Below are 20,086 nucleotides of genomic sequence, written 5' to 3'. Positions count from 1 at the left end.
GATCTTGTCTTGGTGCCAGGAAGGCACCCTTCCCAAAGGAACATTTAACGCTTGCTGCATGCAGGAAAAGATAGGTCAGCTAGCCTTTTTCTGAAACTACAAGTTCTCCAAAGTTTTCTGCTCAAAATAATCAATATACCAATTTGGCATATTTGAGGATGACACATCCTGCAGTCATTCAGATCACAAAACCAAACTTCAGACATGACAGCTGGCAGCTGACATTTATATATTTGGTTGGAGCCAAAACTCAAATGCCACCAGACTTCCTGAAGCGTCTTAATGTTATTAGCTTCTTTACTGTTCTGGACCTGAACATCAGAAGTAAAATTACACATGTATAACATGTACATATATGTACATTACACATTTTCTGAAACCTTTTAATCAGAGAGGAAAGAGCATTATCTCTCTCAACATTAGTCTGAAAAATATGGGGAAGTATTCTTACTGCTCTTACTTGACTCAGCTGTCTACCCCTTAAACAATTAATTCTATCCAGGGAGATGGTTTTCTACGAGGAGACCAGCTACAGTGTAGAGAATAAGAGGCAGTTCTTCAAAAGAAGAAAGATGTCAAATATCTGACCACTAGAGTGATCTTAAGAAGGGTAGCCAAGCTAACTGGATCCACTCCAAAGAAACGACTGATGTTCGAACTTTCTTAATAAATTATGTTACCAGGGTTGGTGAAAAGATTTTCAGGTATTTGTTAGGACTTTCTTCTGTCTAGTGCTCATTTACAGAGAAATTTTTATATTGGTTTAGTGTTTTTTCCTCTTTTTCATTGCTCTTTGTCATACTTATGGCAATGTTTTCCAAGTCTGTAGTTACTTGATTTTTAGATTTGTTTGGTTCAGGAAACTCCATTTTGCTGAAGAATTCACAGTTAGCATCAAGTCCTTCATAGCTTTTTGGTGTGGTTTCTTTCATCTCTATCATAATTTTAATTGTTCTTTCATTTCTTATGTTGCTTAGTTATTATTTCTTTTTTCTTTGTAACTATTTTCTTCTGTCTCTTTTTTACAAACCTTTCAATTTGTCTATCTATATACTCTTCTCAAAGACCAGCTTTTGACTTTGTTGATCTTATCTCTTTGTTTCACAGCTTTGTTTAATTTTGCCTCTATAAATTTCCTTCATATTTCAATTATTTCTACCTTTTGTATTTCTTCTATAGAAAAGAGCATCTTCAATGGAATATTTAATGTGTTTATTTTAAATATCTCTTTTTTGAAAATGCATATGGAATTATAAATGTCTATGTATGATGGCTTCAGCTTCATTTAAAAATATGATGTAAATTCCTTCATTTGTGTTATTTCTAAACCTGTAATTTACATGATGAATTTTTCTTTTAATTTTTCAAACCTTTTTTAAACTTTAGTATAATTTTTAGTTTCTAATTTAATTGCACCATTATAAGAAAATGTGTCCTGTTGGACATTTCTTCTTTGTCATTTGTTGAGATTTATTTTGTGGCTTACCATATATTGCACATACATTTGATGAGAACATATTTTATAAATACTGGTTTATGTTTTAGATGTAGCCTTTTATTTGTTTGGTTAAATCTTGTATATCTTTGTGTGTGAGTGTGTTTGTGTGTGTGTGTGTTTTGTGTCTCTCATTCTCTAATGGACATGTATTAAAATCTTCCTCATTATTTGGGAAAGGATAATTTATCTTTATAGTTACGCTAACTTTTTTATATTTTGAGACTTTGTTTTTAGTGATATAAAAATTTATTAGTTACTTCCTATTGGTAGAGTGTTCCTTTTATTATTCTCTAGTAATTAGCTCTAATAATGATTTTTTCACTTATTTTTTCTGATATGGATATTATTCTATCAACTTATTAATTAGTTTTTAATAGTTCAATTCTTTTATTTTAACTCTTTGTAAATATTTTGGTTATTTTGTTGTTGATTTTTTAATTGTTTCTTTTTTAAGTTGCATGTAGTTGTATTCTTTATTTTTAAAACAATTTTAGTTGTCTTTTATTTTTAATTGTTAAGTATATCACATTTGTGTGTATGTGTGTGTGTGTGTGTGTGTATATAAGAGAGAAATTATTTATATATTGGTAGTTATTGCCATGATCATTTTTGTAATGCTTGAGTCCTGGCTATAGGTGTGCCCATCACCCAAATAGTGTTCATAGTACCCTTTAGGTTGGTTTATTCTCCTCCCCTCCATCCCACTCATCCCTGGTTGCTTTCCACTGAGTTTTACTTCCCTCTGTGCACTTGTGTTCTCATTAGTTAATTCCAATTTAATAGTGAGTACATGTGGTGTTTGCTTTTCCATTCTTGCTATACTTCACTTAGAAGAATGGTCTTCAGTTCCATTCAGACTGTTGTAAAGGTATTAATTCATCATTTTTATGGCTGAGTAGTACTCCATGGTGTACGTATACCACATTTTATTAATCCACTCATAAACTGATGGGCACTCGGGTTGTGTTTTCTGTTAACCTTCACTTTTTTTTATTTCCTGAGTTTTATTTAATTAATAATAAAATTTAGGTTAGGTTAGGGTTAGAGTTAGGGTTTGGGTTGAGCATTTTTTTCTTTTATAGTCAACAGTTACCTAACCTTGATTAAAAATTTTTGATTTTTCAATATTCGTGCTTATCATTATACCTTCTGACCTATACTATCTTTAGGATTTTGCTCCCTTTGTGGTAAAATACAACCATTAATAATACATTCCATAGATATTTATATTTGAACATATTTAGTCATTGAATGTCTGAAAATGCATTAAGTCCAAAGTGATATTTAGCTAATTAAACAATTTTAGATTGACGGTTTTTCCCCCCATACAATGAAGACATTGTTATTCCACTGGTTCTAATGTCTAATTTTTGTTATCAATCTAAATGTCTTTTTTAAAATAGATTATCATTTTTCACTTATAGGTAAATTTTTATTCATAATATTCCCTAATTTTCATTACATTATGTCTAGATATGGTTTTATTTTTATGAATCATGGAGTTTTTATGCATGCTTGTAGTTAAATTTTATTCTTAATATTATATCTACCTTTAATTCTGGAAAAATTTCAGTCATTGTACCTTCAAATACTGCTCTTTTATCTGTCTTTACTTTATCTTCTTTCATAATGCTTATTAGACCTATACTGGAATACACAACTACACCCTCACCCTCAAGTCTCAACGGCTTATTTGCTTTTATTTTTTCATATCTATATCTGAAATCTACCTAATTTCCCAAATTGTAATCTTTCTATTGACTAATTTTCTTTTCAACTTTGTCTAGCCTAGAGTACATCCTATCTATTAAGCCTTTTTTCTTCAATGACTAACACGTTAGTTCTTTTTGTTTTCTCAAGTCATTTTAGACTGTTTTAATTTCATTTCTTTTTTTTTCAGTGAATTTTAGTTCTTCTTTAAAATCCTTTTCAGTCTGTCATAATGATAATCTATACATATTTATTTCATCTTCCAGTTATTGACTGTCTTTATTAACTTTAGATATCTTTATATGTTAGGAAAAAAGTTTGCAGCTTCTTTTAAGTAAAAGGACTAATTCTCTCTTTCCCCTTTCTTTATCTCTCTTGCTTTCTCTTTGTGCTTACCCTTCCATAGATTTCGGTATTGTAGTCATTTCCTTTGTTCCAAGTCTCCCATTCCAATAGCCCAGAGTCTTCTAAGATAAGTTTACATTTGTCATAGAGGAAACTTGCCCTCTGATATTGAAACCACAGCTCTAGTCATTCAGTGTATTACTTGGTTCAGGTCCCGGTTGTAAGGATGTATATTAACTCTAGATACCTTAACTGTATAAATTCACAAAAACTGTAGCTTCCGACAGCATTAGCCAACAACTTTTGTGAGCTTCATTTTGTCAGGAAATCTTACAGAAGCCATGGTTTTAGCAATAAGTTAGCTCTTATCTCACATCTGACACAAAGCTCTTTTAGTTTCTGTTACTCTACAGAATCTGAACAACCAGGGTGTGCTTCTAAACACAGAGCCTGAGGCCCATGGTTTCATGCTTTTCTTTACTTTGTGTTTCTGTTTTCTTTAGTGAGTATAATTTCTATTATCCTTTTACCAAACTCTTCAAGCTTTTACATTTTTAAAAATCATTTTTAGCCCAATTCTGTGTTTGAGATATAGTACAACTTAGTGTCTAACTTAGACTCTGGAGCAAAGTAGGTTTAAATTCTGGCTAGTCCTCTTTTAACTGTGTGGACTATAGGCAAGTTAACTAAGTTTTCTGTGGCACAATTTCCTTCTCCATAAAATGGAGGTGATCCCCTAGTTTTGGGGTTTTTTTTAGGTTTACCTGACATTTGTATATATGTGCATACAAATGCTTGGAACTCTGATTGGCACGTAGTAATTACCTGATGAGTGTTAGCTATTACTATTTTTTTTAATTGTCTCATTTTGTAGCTACACTTTTAGATCATTTTGATCAGATTTCTTCAATAAATTCTTTTATTCTTCTAGAATATATTTAGTTGTATGTTATGAGATACAATTAAGCCTTGACTCATTATGTAGTTACAAGAATCAGCTGTGACATTGTTCATGATTATATAAGGTATTGTGCAAATATACGATTTTGAGCCTTGTGATCACAAAATTTTTTTTCTGAGCTTCAGCTCATTTAACATTTCTATATATTTTTTTAAAAATCGTTTTAAATTACATACAGTCAACATTGATTGGTCTCTATTTCCTTTATATTTATTCAATCAAATATTTATTTAAGGTCAAATGCCTAACATGTAGCAGGAACTATGCTCGGTGCTGGAGATTCAGTGTTACAAAAACAGTCCTAGATCTCAATCTGACCACCTCTGAGAGCTTTCTATGCACCTTTTGTACCTTCCCCTCTTCAGAATCAATACAGGTACCAATTATATATTTTATTTTATTTTATTTTTTTATTTTTATTTTATTTATTTATTTTTTGAGACGAAGTCTTGCTTTGTTGCCCGGGCTAGAGAGAGTGCCGTGGCGTCAGCCTAGCTCACAGCAACCTCAAACTCCTGGGCTTAAGTGATCCTCCTGCCTCAGCCTCCCGAGTAGTTGGGACTACAGGCATGCACCACCATACCCGGATAATTTTTTCCAGATATTTTTAGTTGTCCAGCTAATTTCTTTCTATTTTTTTAGTAGAGATGGGGTCTCCCTCTTGCTCAGGCTGTCTCTAACTCCTGATCTCGAGCGATCCACCCACCTCGACCTCCCAGAGTGCTAGGATTACAGGTGTGAGCCACCGCGCCTGGCCAATTATATATTTTAAATTGTCATGAAATGCATAGAAATATATTTGGCAATGATATCTGAGTTATATATAGTGTTATCTTTCAGGAATTTATTTGTAGTTATTATTTACATTTAAAGTATTAAAGATACAATTTTTTTATAAAGATATTTCCCTATTCAGTCATTGTATATATATATTGTATACTTTTAACCACAGTTTATTATAAATTTTTCCATGTTTTAAAGTGGTTCTATAATTGTTATTTTAATGGCTTTATAATTATTCATCTAGGATAGTCATTCATTCATCCTACAACTATTTATTAAGCATCTACTATGTGTGATTCTAGTTCATGGGAATGCACTGCTAAAAAAAAATCCACAAAGTTCTTGTACTTATGAAGTCTACAATATTCTCACATATGTGTAGTTGATATAATCATTCATTTAATTTTTCTATTATGCAGTATAACATTTTCAGGAGAGAACATTATATTTATCTTGTTCAGTCTTGAAGAACCCTTGCAGAAAGAAAGCAATTAGTTATAGACCTAAAACCTAAAAATGTTTAATTTATTTAAATGTTCAGTAAATTTTTTTTTTTATTTAATTTTACAGAATCAAAGAGTCTAACAGTATATCTTGTTAGATACAGTATGTCCTCATAATGTATACATTATTTCTTGTACAATGATATGAAATAATATGGGAAATATTCATGATAAATTATTAAGTGAACAGTGCAAGTTAAAAACAATAGTTTCATATTTTTTCCCCGCCCCCCCTTTCCCGAGTCAGCACCTTCAAGTGTTACCACTCCCCAAACGGTGCGCAATGCACTCATTGTGTAGGCATACCCCCATCCCCTCCCCCACCCCCCACCTCAGTCTGATGTCCAATTGGTGTCATTTCCAGATTTGTATTTAGGTGATGATCAAGGAAACCAATTTTCTGGTGAGTACATGTAATGCTTGTTTTTCCATTCTTGGGATACTTCACTTAATATAATGGGTTCCAACTCTCTCCAGGAGAACCATAGAGATGTCGTATCTTCATCGTTCCTTATAGCTGAGTAGTATTCCATGGTATACATATACCACAGTTTACTAATCCAATCATGTATTGATGGGCATTTGGGTTGTTTCCACATCTTTGCTATTGTGAATTGTGCTGCTATAAACATTTGGGTACACGTGCCTTTGTTACAGAATGACCTTTTTTCCTTTGGGTATATGCCCAGTAATGGGATTGCTGGGTCAAATGGCAGGTCTACTTGAATCTGTTTAAGATACCTCCATAATGCTTTCCACAGAGGTTGCACTAGTTTGCAGTCCCACCAGCAGTGTATTAGTGTTCCTGTCTCTCCACACCCACGCCAACATGTGTTGTTTTGGGTTTTTTTGATAAAGGCCATTCTCACTGGGGTTAAGTGATATCTCATTGTGGTTTTGATTTGCATTTCCCTGATGATTAGAGATGTTGAACACTTTTTCATATGTTTGTAGAATCAACATTGTTAAAATGTCTATACTACCCAAAGTGATCTACAGATTCAATGCAATCCCTATTAAATTACCAACATCATTCTTTACAGACATAGAGAAAATAATTATACACTTTGTATGGAATCAAAGAAGACCCCGTATAGCAAAAGCAATTTTAAGCAACAAAAACAAAATGGGAGGTATTAATTTGCCAGACCTCAAACTATACTACAAGGCCGTGGTTCTTAAAACAGCCTGGTATTGGCACAAGTGCAGGGACACAGACCAGTGGAACACAACAGAAAATCCAAATATAGAACCATCCTCATATAGTCACCTAATTTTTGACAAAGCAGGAAAGAATATACCCTGGGGACAAGAATCCCTATTCAACAAATGGTGCTGGGAGAATTGGTTAGCCACCTGTAGAAGACTGAAACAGGACCCACAGCTTTCACCTCTCACAAAAATCAAATCACGGTGGATAACAGACTTAAACCTTAGGCGTGATACAATCAGAATTCTAGAAGAAAATGTAGGAAAGACTCTTACAGACATTGGCCTAGGCAAAGAATTTATGAAGAAGACCCCCAAGGCAATCACAGCAGCAACAATAATAAATGAATGGGACATGATTAAATTAAAAAGCTTCTGCACAGCCAAAGAAACAGTCCAGAGAATAAACAGACCACCTACAGAATGGGAAAAAATTTTTGCATACTACACATCAGATAAAGGACTGATAACAAGAATCTATTTAGAACTCAGGAAAATCAGCAAGAAAAAATCAAGCAACCCTATCAAAAAGTGGGCAAAGGACATGAATAGAAATTTTTCAAAAGAATGTTCAGTAAATTGACTTTTCAAAAAAAGATGGTGACAAAAAGTTTTATATATAAAACTTAGAAAGTTGAACCAAGAAACTACTTAAAGACTCATCCGAATAAACAATTAAATTGGACCTGTGCTTTCCATAATAAATTAATATCTTCCCTATTTCTTGTTGAGATGTAATGTAAAGACATAAGGACTTTCATATGGAAAATTGTGTTACTATATGACATTTCTTCACCTATCTGAACAATAGTACCTTAATCCCAAAATTTATATGTATGCCCAAGTTTGTAAAATCTATTTTAAAAAACTATACAAAGCCATAGATATGTTTATATTAAAGAATACTATTGGTTTATGAAAATAGTCTTTTAATTATTCACTTAAATTGTAAATGACCTCATTAGCATGCCAATTTACTTCTTTTCTTTCTTTGTTTTACAATATATAAATATTCTTGGAACCTCTGTGCAGAGAGATAGCAATTCAGTCTGCTTGTTTCCCTGCAGCTGTTGGGGATAGTTGATAGTTTGCATAAAAGTTGCTTCCAGCATTTTTCTGAATCTATAACAGCACAAGGTTTATTTCTTTCATATTAGATCATTATTATAAATTTTACTTATTTTTATTTTTTATTTATAAGTGATGCTACATTAATTTTTGATCATAACTTTTTATTTAATTTATAATAAAGTAATATGAAAATATGAATATAGAAGTAATATGAAAAGTTTCAAAAATATGTGCACTTTTGTGGTCTTTAATATTGCTAAAATTTCTCCTATATATTTTCAGCAGCCTAGATAAAATTAGTTTGATCTTATGTTCCTTTACTTTGACTTATACATAACTTCATGTCTATATGGCGTTTCTCATTATAGGATCTTTAATTTGGTGGTGGGAGGCTTAACAGAGGCAATTAGGAGTGGTGACTGTTCATTTTCTTCTCAGATGTACTCTTTGTCCACTTTGCTAGCTTCTACTTGCATTATTTAACTCACTTGAGTCTTATAATCAAAAAGCATTTTTTCTGAGATTCAGCTCATTTAATTTTTTATATTTTTGAAAAAAAATCTTTAAATCATGTGTAGTCAACACTGATTCCTCTCTATTCTCTTTACATTCATCCCTTCAATTTTTTTATTCCAAGACCAAATGCTTAACATGTATTATAGTAGAAACGATGCTGGGTGCTAGAGATTCAGTGTTACAAAAACAACCATGGATCTGAATTTGAATTTCTTTGAGAGCTTTCTGTGCAATCACCTTTAGTATCTTCCCCTCCTCAGTATCAGTACTGCTACCAATGACATAACTAGAATTGTATTTTGGAGATTTCCAAATCCTTTGAGTCTTGACTCTCATTAAGATTGTCATATAATCCCACCTATCTTTAAAAAACATTCTGTTAGCAATCTTTCTTAGTTTAGGTTAAGTGCTTAACTATAGCTAGCCTTTATTTTTCTACATGCCATAAATTCTAGATTAAATGATTTTTCCCTACATTGTCAATTAATCCCTTTCCCACATCTCTCTCTCTCTCTCTCCAGATCTCTCAAAGCTCACAGAATGCAGTTTGAATTAGCACTATTCTAGTTTCTTCTTACTGGTGTACCTCGGGGAATGAGATTGGCAGATGGTTCTCTAGTTTGCCTGAGATGGGAGGAGGAGATACAGGGTCATGGGAATATTTCAAATTTTGGGTTCTGTATTCTTTGCCTCTTCTATCGCTTCCTCTTTTTGTAAGTGATTCAGAACCATCAGCGTTGGAATTAATATTTACAAGACTGCCATGGAAGGATTTGGAGAAAGGTAAAATGTTGTAGTAAGCTTTGAGGAGACATTATTCATCTGTCAGTTTAACAAATATTTTTTTGAGCTCTATTATGCTCCGAACACTCCACTAGTGACTACATCTGCTTCACCTACTAACTGGAAGTATAGCTAAGTTCTTTCATTACCAAGTATCTATCATGGAATAAGTCACCATATTCATTTTACCAAAATGCATACTTTGTCATGGCTTCTAATTTTTTAAGACAAGGGAAAAATCTGGCTAAAGATTGCTAGTTTTTCAAAATTGTTTAAAATTAGGATCACTGTTTTATTAATTAAGCATTTAGCATAATACCTGGCCCTTTAAAAGCATTTAATAAATATTGACTCATTTTAATGTTATCAAACTATTAAACTTAATCATTTGACAGCAATAAAAGTTTCAAGTATTAAATGTAAAAACATTAAAACTATTTAAATGCTCATTTTCACCTGATAAAAATAAACTATTTTTTACTTTTAGTGTATTTCCTCAAATTTTAATATTGACTAGAATAAAGAATACTTTAACATTGTCTTTAATTCATAGACTACAGACAAGAAAAGTACATCAAGTCCATAACCTGCCTTTGGTGAGAGGTACATCAAAGTTAAATTCTGATTAAAACCTATCTACTCTATTTTCAAAATTGAAAAAAAATTCCATCTGTGAGTTCTGTAAGATAATTGAAAGCCCTTATATTTGGAAAGAGTTCTTTCTAATTTCTAACATTAATATTCCCTGCTAATACTGAGAAGTGTTCTTTCCTTTTCTGAAATGAAATTCACTGATTCCTCACAATTCTTATAATACATGTTTACATATTTGAGAACAATCCAAGTTCTCCATGTTCCTTTTAAATCATAAAAAAGATTAAGCATCTCACTTATTAGATTGGGGACAAAGCTGTTGAATTACTCTGCCTATGACAACAGTTATAGAATTTTAAAACTAATGGCATTCATTGCATTACTGGTGTGTTTAGGTAAAAACAAAGAGTCCACTTGAACTGTAATACAGGATGCACATATTTTACAGAAAGGGGAGAAATCAAAGGATAGAAATCAAAGAGTGAATGAGAAAAAATGTGGGAACTAGTTGCAAATGATAAGGAAAATCCTGCAATAATAATGTTATTACCTTTAACATTTCAGAAAATTTAGGGAGAAAATGAGAGAACAATTTTTGAAAATATTGTTAAAAAATTAACCTGCAGCTAAAAGAAAAACTGTATATCAAATTGGAAACAGTATATTGACTTATCATGAACATTATTGATGATTCTTATGTGGCCAATACTCATTCAATTTGTGAGTGGACAAAGAAATTAAATGATGGAATGATGCAAATGAGTGTAGATTACAGGTTGTTGGAGAGCAGAAACCCCTCTTACTCATCAGTATATCCCCAGTTCCTGGCACAAAGTAGATTCTCAATAAACATTTCCTGAGAGGCCAGCAGGAGGAGTGTAGATATGACCGTGAGCTCCAAACTGATAAGCCTGGGAAGCTACTACTATGCTGGAAAAATATCCTCCTGTTTGCATAACACTTGAAGCTATCCACCCTTCCTTTGGTTTTCCATCCCTTTTGTATCCAGTTACCTTCTGCCTTGTCCCACTACATGTTACCAAACCAGGCCCAACTATTGCTACTGAGAATCTTGACTGGTACTATTTGACAGACTGCAATAGGCATCATTTCATTGCAAGAAATTTCACCTGGTCCCAGTGATTATGCCTGCTGTGACAAAACTCTTCTCTCACTGTGTCCATTTGTCTTCCTACCTCTGTTTTTATTTTTACTCTATTTGATGTATAAATTATCAATGCTAAGTAATTATAAGCATATAAAGTGAGATGTCCTTATGGTGTAATTTTTTCATGTTCATAGTTTCTATGTGTCACCTATATCATACTTATTATATGTGATATGTGTATATATAGAAAACTTACATGAGTATATATATTTTAATTGTGTTACATCTTCTCATATAATTAAAATAATAAAAATACTTTCCTAAAGCATTATCTTCCAAAATTTAGTATAGGATTTCATATATTAAAAATATTATTTTATAACAATTTTATGTCCAAGATGAAGATATAATGAAAAATTTTTGGTTTAGAGAAGTGTATTCTTGCAGGTTTAATAAAATTGTAGCATAAATCTTTTGTTTGTCTGTAGGTTACCATATATATTTGTATATATGTAATATATGCATATACATTTTTTTTTTGGTTTATGTTTTGAAGGGTCACATGATAGCATCCTGCGATGCCTGTGGAGTTATAAAACTATGGGACTTTCGGAAGCTCTTACCAGTTGTGTCCATTGATGTAGGTCCAAGTCCTGGCAACGAGGTGAATTTTGATTCATCAGGTAGGATACCTTTTGCTTCTTATTTGTGACCAAGGTAAGAAATTAATATTTGTTCTGAAATAATTTTGTTTCCACTTAAATTTATGTATTTCCTCCTATTTAAATTTCTGTTCTCATTATATTACATTATGTTATAGTTTATCAGATTATATATCATATTATACCATATCATGAAAGAATTATATTCATCACATATTTAGAGATAGAAATAATAGAGGAGATAAGTGCATGCTAATATAGATAATGTAAGTTTGCCAGCAGTGCCATACAAAACTTTAGAGCCTACATTCCTTATTATCACTATCCAAGGTAATCAAATTGGGTTTTCTGAAGACAAAGTAGCTAAGGGTAGAAAAGAACAAAAATTTGACAAAAATGAACTTGAAATATTTTTAATGGAATATTTTAGTCTTAAAATAATTTAACAAGTTATCCTGTAATGTTTAGATTTTATAATTAATTTGAAATTTATCTTATTGTTGCAATTATGTGCTCTGCACTCCATAACATTATTATTTAATTATCTTTAGCTTTTCTCCCATAATGTTATAAACATTATCAATCAGATGAAATATTTTATCCTTGCTTATGAGCAAGAGTGTAGCAACTGATGTGAACAACCACAAAATGATTCCAGTTGTCCATATAAAAGGTTAAGAATACAGTTGCACCTGCATCTTTAATGATAGCCTTTCCTAAAGAATGTATATCTGTTACTGAACAATATATATTTCCTTTGCTAGTGTAATACATGTTTTAACGTTCTTTAAGTTTTGAGAATTTTTAAAATCATGGAGCATTATTTATCATAAATAAAAGTTGTGGAGATGTCAAAAGCTTTGATTTTAGTTGAGGAAATAAAGAATTTATGTGAACAAGATTTTTAATTTTTAAATACTCCATATTAATTCTGTAGTACAGAAAGTATGAATATAACAGGAGTAATTCTAGGGCTATAAGATAATTATTGTGTGTTTCTTGGGACTGGTTTCATGATATTGCTATCATATATCTGAAAGTTAGAACACAGTAAGTTTGTCTTAACAAACTTTAAGTTGCATTCCCATTATAACTGGTATATGGACCACATTAATAACAATGGCTTTTTAAAAAATGTTTTTGGTAATGTTGTTGATATTAAGACATTTATGGTCTGCCAGAATTCAAAAAGAAGACACTGTTTAAAATAAAAGATCTCAACTATGAGAATTTCTTTTTGTACTGCTAAAGCCTGTTGATATTTCAGTTTATCGTTTCTGACATATAAAATCTGCATTGACACCATAGCGCTAAAGGAGCTTTAGCTTGGTTTTCATAAACATTTCACATCCTTAAATCCTTTTTTATTATCTTGAGCTAGCATTCAAGTATTCATGTCCTTAAATTTTGAACTCTGAAATTTCAAAATTTTTGGCTATACTTTCTAATAATAGAAGTTAAAGGGTGTTTTTTAATTACTGTACAACTAATAATAGCTATATATTTTATTATCATTGTTAAACACGTTGCTACTTGCTCTTTGCTGTCCTAGCCATCCAGCCCAAAGGTTCTTTGCATAGTCAAGCAAACATGATTTTAAATATATATCAGTGACTACACATCAATGATGTTAAAGCCCTTTGTACAACAAACCTACTTTTTCTCTCCATGGCAGTAGTATACCTGGTAACACACTAATATTAAGAAAAGTACAAGAATCAGCAGTGGTACTGCGAGAAACAAAAGACAAAGAGTGTAAACTAGGGACCCTATTAATGAAAACATTTTATCATTCTGAGAGAATATAATTTCAACATGACCTTCCCATCTCTTTGACCATTTCTCTAAGGAACATGCCATAATTAATTTTAATTCTATGTGTTTGAGAAATTACTGTCATAAAGCTTTTCTTATTGAGTAATGAGAAGCCTGTGCTTCTGTACAGGAAAAGTCCTCAATGACTCATCATTTAAAAAGATTGAAATATATCAAAAGTTGAAGAAACTAGGGAGAGCAAAACAAAAGGTTTAATGAGAACATGAATAAAAAGGTGAAAAATCATAAAGTTAAGTACCAAAAATAATATTCATCTCAAGAGAGTAGAGTGCAAAAGCAAAACAAAACTGAAATAAGGATAGGGACACCAAGATCTCTCCTCATTGGCATTTATTTAGGAAAAGAGAAATATAACAAAATTATGTCATTAAAATGTTTAGAATATGAGAATAAAATCAAATCTAATTTAGTAATCTCAAAATACACATTCATTTGAATATCATTTTATTTATTCCCAGTGGCAAGCCAATACAAGCCTATGTGATATAATCATTTTCCAAAAACAAGAATATATTAACAGTATTGACAGTAATGAACATTTATTGAGAGCTCACATTAGTTAAGTTGTGACAAACCATATTTCCTGGTCAAAATTCTGTGACAGAATTAAATTACACAGTTATATACACCTAGTGCACTATTTGTCACAACTTAGCTAATGTGCAGCAAGGCTCTCATCAGCTGTCTCAGCTGTGCCTTTGGATCTAAGGAAAAGTCATTGAAAATATACGTGGAATGTCATTATAATATTATATAGTGCACGTGGAAGTATAGAGAGCATCCTGTCTGAGGTATTTCATACAAGGATTGTGAGTAGATATTCTAAGTCTGCAGTTCCAAGCCCTGCGCGGCGGACCAGTGCTAGTCCATGGCCTGTTAGGAACCAGTCCATACAGCAGGAGGTGAGTGGCAGGCAAGCCTGCGAAGCTTCCTGTGCCTTCACTGCCACTCCCCCTCACTCACATCACCGCATAAGCTCCACCTCCTGTCGAATGAGCCGCAGCATTAGATTCTCATAGGAGCCTGAACCCTACTGTAAACTGAGCACCCGAGGGATCTAGGTTGTGGCTCCTTATGAAAATCTAATGCCTGATGATCTGAATTAGAGCTGAGGTGGTGATCCTAGCGCTGGAGAGTGGCTGCAAATACAGATTACCATTAGCAGAGAGGTTTGACTGCACAATAAATGTAATGTACTTGAATCATCCTGAAACCATCCCCCAAGTCTTAGTTTGTGGAAAAATCATCTTCCATGAAACCAGTCCCTGGTGCCAAAAAGGTTGAGGATCGCTGTTCTAAGCAATCATCATAGAAACAAAAATTTCTAATCACATTTTATGTCTTTGGATCAGTTTAATTGAAGGCATCCTGAGATTATGAGATACACTGTTTCAAAAGAACTGTTTTCCTCTACAGTGATTTCTCTTTATAAATAAGGGATTTCTTGTCACTGCAAATCCAACACAGTGCAGACATAAATTAGAAGTGGAGGCTATTAAAAGGCTGAAACCGTTGTCTATAACTTTAATTTCAAATTTTCTTGTATATCAAAATTGCCTCATTTACTAACCTTATAAGTAAATATTTTCATTTTGGATTTATAAAAGTATATATGTACTAATGAATGATAGTTTATGTGTTTTAAAATTCAGATTCATCATAGTGTAGCATTTTTAAAATGTAGCTTTGACAAAAATATTCGAAAAATAAAAGTATAAATAAAGAATAGAGACTATAAGTCAGACCCTTAGATTTAATGTTCAGTTCTTTTAGACATTAGGCAAATTATTTAATCTCCCTGAACTAAGTTTCCTCCTAGAAATAATGGAGATAATTGTTTTGTAGTGTTCTAATGTGGATTCAGAGGGATAATGATATCCTTTAATAAGGAACTCTTAGCATAGTCATCTACCACATTTTATTCTAGAGCTGGAAGGGATCTAAGAGGTCATCTCATTCATTTTTGGGATGAGAAAAACAGTCAATATATTAGTGTGCAAGAGAGATGCCCAAGGCTGTGTGCCACTAGAGAAGGATTCTAGTGACAGCATAAATATTACAAGAAATAAGGGTCAAATCTCATTTTCATGTAATATTAAAAATAATTTTCATGTAATATTAAAAATAATTTAAATGGTTCAGAAGTAAAGTTATATGTAATATTACATATATACATAAACTCAAAAGATTTAAAGATGTGTGAATCAACATCTAGAGTTAGCTTTTATGTTGCTGTAAGAAATCAGCCTCTCACACATTTAAAAGAGGAATTATATGTGGCATAGCATTATTTACATGTTTTATTTGCAAATACATTGCTTGTGACAAACACAGATTATCTGCACTTATAGATATATACATATATTTGTATATATTTATAACCCATGTATTTATAAAGAGATAAGTGTTCCTTGCTCATTAAACAGAGAGCCTCCTGGTAACATAATGCTACAAATTTTTGTCTGTATTCACTATCTAAATAATACCGCTCACTTGGCATACTCAAAATGCCATATGTTTTATCATTCAAAAATTTATTGTTATTTCAGAAAATGTTAAATGGAATTGCATAATGAAAGTAATAAAAATAGACTGTGAGAATTTATACATATACTTTTTACCATGTTTATGTAGTTTAGCAATATCTTTCCCTCCTTTGTAAAAGGTAATTCCAGTAAATTTGCAAAGAAGTCACATCCCTAGAAAGTGCAGAATCTGAAGTTTGAGCTAGAAGGGGACTTTACAGTAGAAAGCTTATCAGTATTAGATGATTAAAATGGGCAAAGTTTCCCACCATTTGGAGAAAATCCTAAATATTCTCCACAGAGAGAACCACAATAGAAATGCTAAAATGGGAGGATAAAAGTGACTCTATTAAAAAATAGGAAAAGTATTGGATCCCTCCCTAATTTTCGAAAACATAACAAGATAACCTCAAAATCTTTGATTCAAATTTGATTTATCAGTTTGTTTTTATAAAGAATACAGTTTATTGTTTTTAATTTTATTTATTTATTGCCATATATGGATTCCTAATAGTTTATTGTTTTGTACTTAAAAGGCAGATTGTGGTTAATCCCCTCTGAAGGAAGCAGTGTAGTGTAAGGGAGAGAGCACCCATTTAGAGGTTAGAAGCTAAGGTTTTGCATTTTCTCTCTACTACTTACTAGCTGAATGATCTTGATGAAATTTCCTAGCAGTTTCCTTGTATTAAAAATCTATATGGACTTCTACTTCCAGCCAAGCTGGAGTAACAGAGACCAAATGGATTTAACCCCCACCTAAAACAATAAAGGGAAAAAAAGACAATATATATGAAACAAGAGTTTTCAGACATTTAATATTGGCCAATAAAAAACAATAATACCTGACAGAGGGGAAGTAAATAAGTTGAGCCCTAACACTGCCCCAGAATACTGCCTGGAGAAATTTTCTAGGTCTCAACTCAAGATGGATGGACTCTTGGCAGACTCCTGGAGTTGAGGAGCCACAATGGGCAGTCCAGGGAGGCCAAAGCTGCTTGAGTTTGCAAGGCAGAGTCCACAAGAGGCAAGAGCTGCACGCAGAGAAACCCTGGAGATCTGCAGAGTCATTTTCAGTCTTTAGCTGACTAAGGATCAGTCCTTAACTGACATGAAAGCCTGAAGCCAAGAAAAAAATCTGTCTTAAGGGTTAGAGGGAAAAATCCTGGAAGCTCACACAGGCCTAGAAATAGTTGTGTTTCCACCAACCATGAAAACTAGAGCAGGAAGACCTTGCAATTCAAAAGGACTGTAGGTAAAGCAGGGGTTTGTGAACTACTGCCCATGGGCCAACTTGGCCTCTTTTCATACATGAAGTTTTATTGGGTCACAACCTCACCCATTTATTTATATATTGTCTAAGGTTGTTTTCACACTACAACAGCAAAGTTGAGTATTTGCAACAGAGACCATATGGCCTGTAAATCCTAAAATATTTACTATCTGGCTATTTACAGAAAAAAAAAACTGCTGAGGTAGAGTGCTCAGGATATTGTCTCCATTGTAAGACAACATTAGCCCATACCTCTGTACCTTGTCCCTTCACTAATGTCTTCAGGGCCATATGATTTGGTCTATGCATTAATATTCACCTATTTAATCCTCAGTACAACTCAATGAGATTATTACTCCTGTCCCCTTTCTACAGTTGAGGAAACTGAGATACAAAGACATTAGAAAGCTCAGTGCCTCCCAGCTGATCAAATGTGAAGTTGAAATTCAGAGCAAGCAGTCTAAATCCAGAGACTAAAACCTTAAAGTATATATTATTATGATTCTTATTCTAATAATATTATATGGTTTTATATTGATATATGACATCTGTTGGTGAAATGATTGATTCACTATGAATATTGAAATAGTCTCATAAATGACCACTTGGCAATATTTGACTCAAAGCTAAGACACAGAATCCTGTTATAATAATAACATTAGTTGTCAATTAGTTGTCTCTGGAAGAAAAAAGGAAAAGAGGATCTCACCAGTATGATCTGCCAGGTTTCTGATATGTCTTATGTGCACAAGGCATCCTGGGTACCTGTATGTTCCCACTGGGAGCTAGAACTCCAATCCTTCACTCCAGTATAAAATGCTACCCCAGGATGCATTATGATAGCACCTGCAGGGACCTTCTTTTTGTCTTTTATTTAAGGCCTATTCTGACTAAAAATGAAAATTAAAAACTGAAATAAGAAAGGAGAAAAGAAGCCAACTTCTTTTATCTCTAAAATATAAGGCAGAGCCAAACTAAGTTGTTCCTCTTAAGAACGAACCCATTCTACCACATCAACTTCTTGGGACAGAGAGCCACAAGAAGAGTGGATACGATAAAGTATAAGAGAAAAAATCCCATTATTTCCTTCCCTGTTGAGTGACTGACTGTGTATGCAAATCCATTTTGTTCTGAAGTAGAATATGAGCCCCTCAGATACAAGAGAAAGGAATTGGAGAAACTGAAGAAGATTAAATTATGTAGCTGTTTGGATACACAGGTCTGTGACTAATACCTAGAATAAACTGGGCTTTCTTTTTCAATTATCATAGCACTATGAGTTGGGTTTCATTTCTCCCATTTTAAAGAGTTTAAAATACTTTAATTTACATATGCATATTAATAAATATACCTGGCCTTATAGTTCTATGAAAGTCTGAATTGCATTTGATTTAATTACTGTAAATTAGGAATTATAAAAAACAATGGAGATTTACAGAGACTGGTTTTATGCTTCATCTGTAAAATTAACTATTTTTTCTCTTTGATTTTATTTTACTAATCCCCGGGCTAGAAGCTATTTAATTTACCCGCCATCTTATAGAAAATAACATACTAATAATAATGGGTATACCTGGAAAACATTAATTAAAGACATTTTAACTAAACATATATTAATTCAGGGATCATAGTCATAGTTGTGCGTAGTATTATGGCCATGAACCTATTCTGATTGGTCCAATATCCATTCTGATTGTTTGGTGACCATACCATATCAGTTAAGTATTTAGATTATCATCCCAATGATGGATTGTAAATTCTGAGAAGTGAAATGCATTTAAATTGCATAATATATGATGTATTAATATAAATGAAAGTTACTGACTTCTACAGAATATAATAGAATTTATATATATAACTGTCTTGTTCCTTTCAGATATTATGTTTCAAAAGTTGTATACTTCGGCCGGGCGCGGTGGCTCACGCCTGTAATCCTAGCACTCTGGCAGGCCGAGGCGGGTGGATTGCTCAAGGTCAGGAGTTCGAGACCAGCCTGAGCGAGACCCCGTCTCTACTAAAAATAGAAAGACATTATATGGACACTTAAAAATCTATATAGAAAAAATTAGCCGGGCATAGTGGCGCATGCCTGTAGTCCCAGCTACTCGGGAGGCTGAGGCAGTAGGATCGCTTGAGCCCAGGAGTTTGAGGTTGCTGTGAGCTAAGCTGACGCCACGGCACTCACTCTAGCCTGGGCAACAAAGTGAGACTCTGTCTCAACAAAAAAAAAAAAAAAAAAAAAAAGTTGTATACTTCATCTAATGATAACATCATTGCTGTGACTCTAACATAAACTATAACACTTCTTTTTGGAATTGTCCTCACAACTTTAGGATGATGATTTAAGATCCCCAATAGCCACAAATTTTTGAGGGATTTGGATGGAATTTTCAGAAACATCTAAAAATTGTTCACACTTCATGAGTCAGAAAAGGACATTTCAGTCAAGAACAAGACGAGACTCTAAAGCATAGAATTGTTGTCCATCTACGATTTGTAATATGAAATTGAGCAGGACACAGCCTCTCTTGGCTTTAACTTTATCATCTGTAAAATGAAAGATTTGTATTGAACCTTTCAGCGACTTTATCAATTAGGTTCACAGCCTAAGTTTTAGAAAAGTTACTGCATTTTTCCCTGTGTTTAGTATAATTAGGACTTAGTATCCTGAGATGTAAATAATATTATAAAATAAAACTTAAATACTCTTAT

This window comes from Eulemur rufifrons, chromosome 1, assembly GCF_041146395.1.
Source record: "Eulemur rufifrons isolate Redbay chromosome 1, OSU_ERuf_1, whole genome shotgun sequence".
NCBI classification, from domain to species: Eukaryota; Metazoa; Chordata; class Mammalia; order Primates; family Lemuridae; genus Eulemur; species Eulemur rufifrons.
Note: the sequence above shows the minus strand (reverse complement) of the source record.